This window comes from Phoca vitulina, unplaced genomic scaffold (genome assembly GCF_004348235.1).
Source record: "Phoca vitulina isolate PV1807 unplaced genomic scaffold, GSC_HSeal_1.0 scaffold51, whole genome shotgun sequence".
NCBI lineage: Eukaryota > Metazoa > Chordata > Mammalia > Carnivora > Phocidae > Phoca > Phoca vitulina.
The window spans coordinates 8,955,216-8,965,863 of NW_022589754.1; the positions used below are offsets into that span (position 1 = coordinate 8,955,216).

At 38.7% G+C, this 10,648-nt stretch overlaps 1 protein-coding gene across 3 annotated transcripts in view; it reads right to left on the reverse strand.

Moving 5' to 3' along the window:
- The window catches only part of ATP7A (ATPase copper transporting alpha), a 138,363-nt gene extending 128,522 nt beyond the window's left edge, over nucleotides 1-9,841 (reverse strand). For 2 of the 3 annotated variants that reach the window (XM_032387832.1, XM_032387830.1), the window contains exon 1: nucleotides 9,583-9,841. The gene's annotated coding sequence lies outside the window, so the exon portion shown is untranslated. The remainder of the gene's footprint in view (nucleotides 1-9,582) is intronic. The other variant, XM_032387833.1, reaches the window with a different exon arrangement.
- Between the last annotated feature and the right edge of the window lie 807 nt (nucleotides 9,842-10,648).

Here is a 10,648-nt window from a genome sequence, read left to right on the forward strand (position 1 = left end):
TTTTTAAAGGGTATAGCCCAGAAGGGAAATGATTAGGGACTAAATGGAGATAGAGAGGAGGGAGAAATTCTGAGAAATATCAAGAACTAGACAAGAGGGGTGCCTGGCTGGCTCAGTTAGTACAGCATGTGACTCTTGACCTCAGGGCTGTAAATTCAATCCCACATTGAGTGTAGAGCTTACTTTAAAAAAAAAAAAAAAAACTAGACAACAGACTTGGTGACTGACTGAATGTGGGGTGAGGAAAAAAATAACTCTTGGGTTTCTAGGTAGAGAGGAGTGACATTATTAGTTTCCTTTTATAGATAAAGAAACAAAGGCCCAGAAACACAAAATAATTTGTCCAAAGTACAGTTTGTTAATAGCAGAACTGGAACTTAAATTCTAGATTCCTGTCTCAAAGTCAGTACTCTTTCCACTACACGACAACACATCAAGAAAGAATATTATCCTACATTTGTATAGCTCTCTATAATTTATAAAGTGCTTTCACATATATTATTTCACTTGATACTCTTAACAACCTATAAGTTAGGGCAGGTATCATCATCATTTTACCGATGAGTACACTTAAATAGAGTAAGAAAACTGATAGAACTCCTTAAAATCCTCAAAGATCTGGGGCGCCTGGGTGGCTCAGTTGGTTAAGCGACTGCCTTCGGCTCAGGTCATGATCTCAGGGTCCTGGGATCGAGCCCCGCATCGGGCTCCCTGCTCGGCGGGAAGCCTGCTTCTCCCTCTCCCACTCCCCCTGTTTGTGTTCCCTCTCTCGCTGTCTCTCTCTGTCAAATAAATAAATAAAATCTTTAAAAAAAAAAAAAATCCTCAAAGATCTAAATTTCATCTGTTGTAATACAAAAGAGCCTTAAGTGGGAAGTGAGATTCAAGTGATGAACTTGGGACTTCCATGGCTGCTGAATGTTGTAGGTACTGAGAAGAGAAAGGGGCTAGAAACAGAAGTGGTTTGGGTAGGTTTCAGGATGGCCATATTGTATAACTGCACATCATAACATTTATAGACTTATATATATAATTATAATATTTATAGACTAACAATGTGACTGCTGCCCTCTGGAGTTGTGTAAGACAACAGCCCTAGATGAAATAAAGTAGAAGTCTCCAACCTGCAGATCAGGATCTACTGGCAGGTCCAGAAACCTTGCTTCATGGAGCTCCAAGATGGTTTCCAATAATGTTTTCTCCACTCTGCTATATCCCCTTTCTGCCACACAACCCAGCTATCCCAGCTAACATTCCCAGAGTGAAAGCGAGAACAGTACAGCCAGCAACTACTTCTCAGGAACTACAATGACTGTATCTGCCCTGATCTCAAGACTCAGATTAAAAGAAGGTCCTCCAGGGACACCTGGCTGGCTCAGTCGGTAGAGCACATGACTCTTGATCTCAAGGTTGTGAGTTCAAGCCCCACGTTGAGCGTGGATCCTACTTTAAAAAAAAAAAAGCAAGCAAAAGAAGGTCCTCCATATGATTAGGTTGGAGATCACCCTAATAAAGGATTGGGATGAGACAAAAATGGTCTTGTGTGATCATTTCTACTTATCTAGTGGAAAAAAAATTCTAGAAAGTGCCAGAATAATACTGTTAAACCTTCTTAGAACATGATCATACTTACATTAAATCCAAAGGTAACAAGAAACAAAAGGCAGGTCATAACAGGCATTCATTTGGCAATCCACTCATGCCTTGAGAGAATACTAACACAGATTATAAACAAAACTCACTATATAAGCTTTTGACCAAGTTGTGATTAGGTAAATAAAATACAAAACTAGGACACAATGGTATAGTCAGATGCTTCAAATATAGAAGATAACCTGAAACTGACCAGATGCTTCAAATGTAGAACAAAACCTAAAATGACCACTGGAAGTCTTCAAGTGGCCGAGTCAAATAACTGCAGTTAAGTTTCTTTTCCTCATATTTGAACAAAGGAAACACACTATTCATAAAAAAACAACTGAAAACAAAGGCTAGGCAAATGTACTCTATTTTGCTTGAAGATATTTCTGATGGCATTCTACCAACCATCACAGAATGTATTTCTTTCTCTTTCCTTGCCTAACCTCCTTCTACTTCTGACTTCTTGGACTTCCCACTGGCACTTCATGTACACATTGCTCTCTAGTGCTACTTGGTGCTACTAGGGTTACTGATCCCAGCTGCTCTATGTAAATATCATTTTATTGCTTACATAGTTGTGTCACTAAGAAAACTTAATACAAAATTCTAAACTCGGGGGGCACCTGAGTGACTCAGTCAGTTAAGCGTCGGACTCTTGATTTTGGCTCAGGTCATGATCTCAGGGTCATGAGACTGAGTCCCGCATGCGAGCCTGCTTAAGATTCTTTCTCTCTCCCTCTCCCTCTGCCCTGTCCCTCACGTGCGAGCTCTCTCTCTCTCATTCTCTCAAGAAAAAAAAATTCTAAACTCAGGGAACAAATTAGAATGAAAATGGGATCAAATCGAGGCCTATGACTCCAAAGCCCATGCATGCTCTCTCCAAAACACGGTATCCAAGGAATTTACCATAGATTAAATAGCTGCTCAAAACATTCAAAAGATGGCTGTATCAGAAAAACCCAGTATTCCTTTTCATGTTTCTCCTTAACTCTCATAATACTACCACACTCACAACACTTCTGGCACCAGATATGTGGCAGTTTTCCCCTACCAAGCAATTCTCTGTGACACCAGCTAGATGTCTTACAATTTAACTCAATTCTGAGTTACTCTACCTGGAGATGGGGTCAGATCCTACAGGTCAAGGGCTTAATCCCACACCACTTTCCACAGACTTAAATAGCTACTCAAAGCATTCAAAAGATGGCCCTCATCTATCCCTTTCAATATTCTTCCCCAACATAAAATCTTTACTACAATCAGGCAAGTACCCTCACTGCCATATAGTCCATGCTTGCCATTTCTTTCTATGATTTTGTTTAGACTGGTCCCCTCACCTGGAATGCTCTCTTCCACATATTTAAATCCTGTCACCTCACTCATCTGTAAAGTCCAGAAAAGCAGGACCATATCTGTTATATACACAATCATATCCCCAGTACCTTGCAAATGGTAGCTACTCAAATAATTGCTGAGTTAGTAAATGAACCCACCTCCTCCATGAAAAACATGTCAAATACTCATACCCACTTTCTTTCTGAATTCTGAATACCCTTGGAATCAGCATCAGAGCTGAGTACCTAATTTCTCTGCAATTGTTTGGTATTAGATTTCTTTATCTGGTTAGACATTGCAGCATATGCCTTATGCTTCTTTGCATATCTTACAGAACCCACATAAACACTAGACATACAACAAGCACACAATAAACATGTATTCATTGGCATGCTGATGTAATTTATAAAAACTTGACTTACATACAACTTTGTAAGAATGCAGCTATTTTGCAGAGTAGGTCAGACCTACATAAAGCCTTTCCCTCTGCCTATATTTTATATTTCAGAAATCATTCAAAAGTATGTTTCAGTATTTGGCAATTAGAGAAATAATCCAGAAAAGCTCAATGGCCCAGAGTCTGCAGCTCACTAATTATACAAGCAGACTGAGTTTTCTCAGTGCTGAAGCAGAAAGAGTAGGTACATCAGGGTGATCTGACTTGCTAGCTGTCAAAATGAGTTTTGAGATGGGATGTTAGCATACTGTAGGTGTAATGTAGGCTACTGTGCCCTCCCAATCTGAGTTTTCCATTTTCTGTGCTGTAATTTGGAAACCAAATATTGCTTGCAGGTACTGAGTGATTAGTATATTCCTCCTACAGTCCACCCAATTTATAGTACTGCAAAACTATAATTTATAATTTTATTATATGGGTTGCTAACATTACTTTTACAGTAAATAATTTTTAAAAGAATAATGGTAACTAAATTTTATTGTGTGTTCACTACCTGCCAGGTACTGCTCTTAGGGCTTCATCACATGTATTAACTCATTGATAATCCTCTAAGGTAGGTACTGTTAAATCGTTTTGTATTTACCTAATGTCTGAAATATATGTATTGAATAAACATTTTTTCTTTTTTTGAATAAACATTCTTTCTTTTACAAAAAAAAGATAGAAATACACACACAGATCATTTCTTTTCTCTTCCTGGGAGAATTAGAAAATACAAACAAAATAAGACTAACACCATTTTAAACATTAGGTCTTTTAGCATATCTTTAAATAATGTAATCAGCTAAAAACAAAACTATGAGTCCTTACTTATGAATTTAGTTTGAATGTACCAAGGAAATTTTGAGCTACCAATACTTTAATTTTTTAATCATCAAATCTATTTGCCCATTCATACTTTCAAAGAAGATTAATGAGTATTTTCCCCTTTAGGACAAACCAGGAACTTAATTCCAATAGAGCTAATTTTGCTCAAATGCCTATGTACTTTAAAAAAAATACAGTTCCTTTAAGTAAGGTAACACAGGTTCTAAAACCAGACTGACTGGCTTTAAATCTCAGCTTAGCCACTTGCTAGGTCTAGAAATAAAATTTGGCCCTATGAAAGAATATGTCAACTCCTACCAAAGTGCAAACTATAGACAAAGTACCAGATTTATTTTTTCATACCAGAGGAAGGATCAGTTCTAGTCTCCTTCATTTACATGCACCCAAAAAAAAGAAAAAAAGATTCAAGATCCCATGACTTAACACTTCCGCTAAAGTTAAGAAACAGGCAATTGTGGGTTATTTTTGTAATAAACACCGTGGACACACTCTTATGCAATCCTAACCATACCCTAAATTCAAGGTCAAATAATATACTGCACTAAATAAATTATTCTTTTTTACATCATCATACAATGAATTTAAGGCTACTAAAATTCATCCTACTAGCACCTAGCTAGAAACAGAGGAGCCAGATAAAACACTTTGATTTAGATGGACAATACTTGGAGACAATTTGATTGCTAATACATAAAAACCCACTTACATGTATGATTAGAAATTAATACCAAGGGTGCCTGGGTGGCTCAGTCAGTTAAGCGTCTGCCTTCGGCTCAGGTCATGATCCCAGGGTCCTAGGATGATTCCCAAGTCGGGCTCCCTGCTTCACAGGGAGTCCACTTCTCCCTCTGACCATCCTCCCACTTGTTCCCTCAATCTCTCTAATAAATAAAATTTCTTAAAAAAATTAATACCAAGATATTGTGGCTATAAGTCTGAACTAAAAACTGATATTAACGGTGAAATGGCATAGTAAAAGGAAGAGAAAAAGAATTTACTGGCCGAAACGAAACTGGTTGTATACAGATAATTTAATATTAATAGTAATGTTTTAATAATATATTTATTAATAATCAATACAATATACTTTATATTAATAGCCTTATTATTTTATTTTTTTCTATTTTTCCATTTTTCTGTTAGGCTGTTAATCTTTCTTTTTTTTTTTTTTTTAATAGGCTCCATGCTGGGCATGGAGCCCAATACAAGGCTTGAACTCACAACCCTGAGATCAAGACCTGAGCTGAGATCAAGAGTTGGACGTTTAGGGGCACGTGGGTGGCTCTGTTGGTGAAGCGACTGACTTCGGCTCAGGTCATGATCCCAGGGTCCTGGGATCAAGCCCCACATCGGGCTCCCTGCTCCTTAGGGAGTAAAAAAAAAAAAAAAAAAAAAGAGTTGGACATTTAACCGAGTGAGCCACCCAGGCACCCCTTAATAGCATTATTATTGATTGATTTAATAACTCAATTAGAATTCTTAGAGCAAAAAATCTTATTATCACCAAAAAATAGATACCTCCTTTTTTTTCTTACCATTGTAAGTGCAAGGATCAACAAAAGAGGTAACACTTGGAACTCCTTTACAACCAAGCTCTTTGTAACCTTTTGTTAGCTCAAGGATCAGCTCTTAAATATCCTCATGACACTAGAAGTCAGCTGCAATTTTATCCTAAACAGTCCTGCAAATTTTCTTTAAAGGGCTCTTCACTGTGGAATTCTTTCATTCTGTTCTTACATCTCTGATGACAGTTTTTCAGGTCTTCAGGTGAACACTTCAAGAGAGCAAAAACCATCTTCTTCATAATTCCAGAAATATACAATGCCCTGCAAACTTGCAGGTCAGAGTAGAGGAGGGAAGTAATTCCAGTATTATTCCCTCCCAATCTTTGGCTGGGATATCAAATGCACAAGCAGGATCACCAACAATTACAACAGCATAAAACAAACAACTTTTTTAAAACAAAACAAAATCAACTAAGGTTAAATGGCCAAATTAAAATAATTTCCCTAAGATGTGAAATAACCCATTAATTTCAATTATTAAGTTACGAAAATGTACTCCTGAGTATAGGTCTGAAAAATTGGACTTCTGCACTAGAGAATTATAGAGTAGAAAGAGGTTTTAAAAAACATAGCTGTGTAATTCTAAATGTGGACAGAAAACATAAAACAAAGTGCAACTAACTGGCTCAAAATGGGGATATTTTATCCTCATTTCCTTCAAGGAAAGAAATATCTGTGAAAACTAGTGTAATCTACCAATATCCCACACATTTAATCCCACAAAGATAAGAAAATCACTTCAATTTTCTAACAGTGCTGGAGAAACTAGGAACATATTTATGAATCCAGAAACATCCTACCCTTTCACTTTAATGAAACATATTCTAAAAGTATTGTGATAATTTTCTTGCCATACTACTTCAGCAAGTAAGTAAGCAAGTTATATCACGTTAAATTAACCTGAAGACTGAGATTTATAAGTAAAAACCATGATCGCTGGGATGGTAAATTGAACCAAAATAGGCCTGTTGCCTGTCTCTCCCGCCCACCTCCCCCCTCCATCCACAATTTGATTTATGTCCTAAGAAAGATCACCGTTTAAAAACAAAACTCTGTAAAACCTTTAACAAAGATGAGTAGAGGGAATTTTAAGACAAAACTCCCAAATATTCTCACCTGTTCCAGGGCCTGTATCACCTCAGACAAATCTCTCCTCACAATTTAATTTCCCAACTGGCAAATAAACATTATTTTCATTCATTGGGATGTGTCAAAAGTCTTGATTAAAGTTTGTCAAGTATTTTTAAATATATAGATAAAAGAAACTATAATGAGGAATGTGTTGCCTTAAAGCCCTCACAGAAGTAAAGACTGTAGTGTGTTAGTTGGGGTTATTTTTGCTCATCACTCCCTCCCATTTTCAAATAAATTCTACTACTTCTCCATGCATTTTTCAAAGAAAAACAACCTTCTGCATTAGAGATCAGAGATGTTAACCTATCCTTTGGAGGGATTAGTGTTTAATCTAACCCTACCTAGAGGCCAAGAATCAAGATCTTTCTAAGACTAAGACTGGAAAAGAATAGTTTCTATCAGGTTAAGAAGACTAGTAGAGAAATCAATTTGGAGGAGAAAAGGAAATGCAGAAATTCCTTGAGGAAATTCTGTAACAGCTTCTGGCTTCAGACAATGATGTTATTCATTCCCAGCAATTTAAAAATTGATTCCAAATTACATTTAAGTTATAACAATCAATCAGAATTCAAATATAGCAAGATTTAAAAGGAAAAAATAGGGGCGCCTGGGTGGCTCAGTCGTTAAGCGTCTGCCTTCGGCTCAGGTCATGATCCCAGGGTCCTGTGATGGAGCCCCACATTGGGCTCCCTGCTCAGCGGGAGGCCTGCTTCTCCCTCTCCCACTCCCCGGGCTTGTGTGTGTTCCCTCTCTCGCTCTCTCTCTGTCAAATAAATAAATAAAATCTTTAAAAAAATAAACAAAAGGAAAAAAGAGAGAGAGACAAATCAAGAAACAGACTCTTAATTATAGAGAACTGATCGTAACCAGAGGGGAGGAGGTGAGGGGATGGGGTAAATAGACAAGGGGGATTAAGGAGTGCACTTGTCTTGATGATGTATGGAAGTGTTGGATCACTATATTGTACACCTGAAACTAATATACTACTGTATGTTAACTAACTGGAATTAAAATAAAAGCTTAAATTAAAAAATATATAGAAAGCTTTATTTTTTCTCTTTTAAATTTGAGTTTACATCAGAATTAAATCTCATACATTAATACTGTTGTTGTCATTTCATGTATTTTTTCTATATATAAACTTTTTTGTTGGCTGGAGGGTAGCTGGATATGGTTGTAAGCTTACCAGTTTTATATTCTGTATTTTTTTTCCTTTAATAGTAATATCTTAGAGGCTGTGGCTGTGTTAGAAATAGGGATGTTGATGTACAGTGTGTTGTTGCTTGTCCTGCATCTTTCCAGGCCCCCAAGCCTTTGCTCATATTTTTTCCTCTACGTGGGCTGCCCTCCCCTACCTCCATTCCTGCAAAGTTAAATCCTATCCATTTTCAAGGCCCACCTCAAATGCTCCCTTCCCTGAACTATCATAACACTTTCTCTAATACACAATGTTATTGAGATTGAAAGGGTGTGTATCTGTCTTTCCTACTACATTGTGAGACCCTCTAGTCAAAAAACACCCTCTCATATCATGAATGTAGACACAAGAAAGTTTTAAAAATAAAATCTCAGTTCAAAATATCCTTTAAAAAGGATGAGAAGGGCACCTGGGTGGCTCACTCGGTTAAGCGGTGGACTCTTGATTTCGGCTCAGGATCTCAGGGTCGCAAATGGAGCCCCACCTCCGGCTGGCTCTGCACCCAGCACGGAATCTGCTTGTCCCTCTCCCTTTACTCCTCTCCCTGCTTGCACGTTTGCTCAATCTCCCTCTCTCTCCAATAAATAAATTAAATCTTTTTAAAAATTAATAAATAAAAAGGATGAGATAAGCAGTCTATTCAATTAGTGGGGCTGCTAGAACCCACTGTCTTCATAAGTGAACTCAACTAACTTGATTGCAAACTCATTTGAGGCCAGGGACTCTGTCCTGTTTCTTGTGTATATCCCCTACCACCCCCACACCTCAATATCACCCTATTCAATGTCCTGCACACATTAAGACTCAATACAAAACCATATTACTGCAGATGAACAGACTATAAAACAAAAACCAGATGCTAAAAATACGAACTTGTGAAATGAAAGAGTTGTTGGTGCTTAGGAAAACCTCAAGGTCTACAGCAAAGTGTCAGAGATACAGATACCACAGGGATGGAGAAAAACTTTATTGGGACTGGGGCAGAATGAACAAAATGAAATGGAGACAAGAGTGTTCTCTCAGTTTAGCTTATGCTCCAAGAGAAAGCAAGAAGCAAAAAAAAAAAAAAAAAAAAATTTTTTTTTACATCATTTCATTAATGGTCATCAGTCCATATTACTTCCAATACCGGGCACGGACCTTCTTGTACCTTCAACTAATTAGATAACATAGGCCATTGGATGATCAGGACACTTTCCCAGAAGGGTACAAGAAAAGTGACACGGGTCAGGCTCAATCTCCCCTCCATTATCCCCTGCTGGGAAGGTAAAACACAAGTGTGGTAAATACCAGAGTTGTGAAGAAGTGAGAGTTTGGAGACTGCCCCTGATTAAAATGACCCCGCTACACTCGGTAGTAGAGACTGACAGTGCAGAACACCTCTCCGGTAGAAGGGGACAACAGGAAGCCTATATAGGACTTACCTGGTTTTTCTTTCCTATGGTTAAACCTCACGAGCTACGCAGCCCGTGGCAGCGGCAAATCCACGCGCAGGTTCCAATCTCACACACACGGAGAAGACACAGGAGTGGTGGCGTGGGGGGGCGGGGGGGCGGCGCCGGCGTCGAGGACAGGGGCAGCGGCGGCGGCGGCGGCACTCCCACGGCTTCTCTTCCTCCACCCACCGCCGCCCGGGCCTGCGGCCTTTACCCGTCCTTTCCTCACTCCCCCCACTTCCGGGTGACGCCCAGGCCGGAAGCAGGGCCTGAGATGCAAAGAGAGGGACGCGTCACGTGAAGAGGGACGCGAGCCCCAGAGTTGAGCTTCTCCCGCCCCCTGCTGCCCCTGGGTTGACACGCACCCTCAGGTGGAAGTCTTTTGGGCGCATTAGAGAACCGTCCTTCCTCCCATCACCAAAAACAAAACAAAATCCCACCAAAACCTGTGTCATCTGTAGTTTCCTAACCTCGAACCGTGAAGTACCATAGACCTCTTTGTAAATCATCTGCATAGTTCAGCCTTTCCCAGCATGAAATTAACGTGGTTCTGTTACTGTCTGGCCTAACTCCAGAGGCAAATGCCAGAACTATGAACTTGCACTCGTCCCTCCATTCAAAAATTATCTCAAAAAAATTTTTTATTCATGCTTTTGAATTCATAATCTTTATGTGTGTGTTGGAGTTGGGGCGGGCATCTCACCTCACACTACCTTAATATCGCCAATCTAAAGCTTTGAACTACTTGACCATTTATCCATTCACTTGTCCATCATCTTAAAAACCTAGAGGATTTCAAGGATGCAAAGAATATTAGAGTATCTACCACCATGAGTTTAGAAAGAAATGAGATGCATAAAATGTATACGATGCAATAAATGATACAGAAAGCATTTGAGAAGTGTATTTTTAATCCTGTTTCCCCATTTTCACATTTAAAAAAATAGAAAAATCCTAAGATTTTTATTTTTTTTTAAAGATTTTATTTATTTATTTGACAGAGACATAGCGAGAGAGGGAACACAAGCAGGGGGAGTGTGAGAGGGAGAAGCAG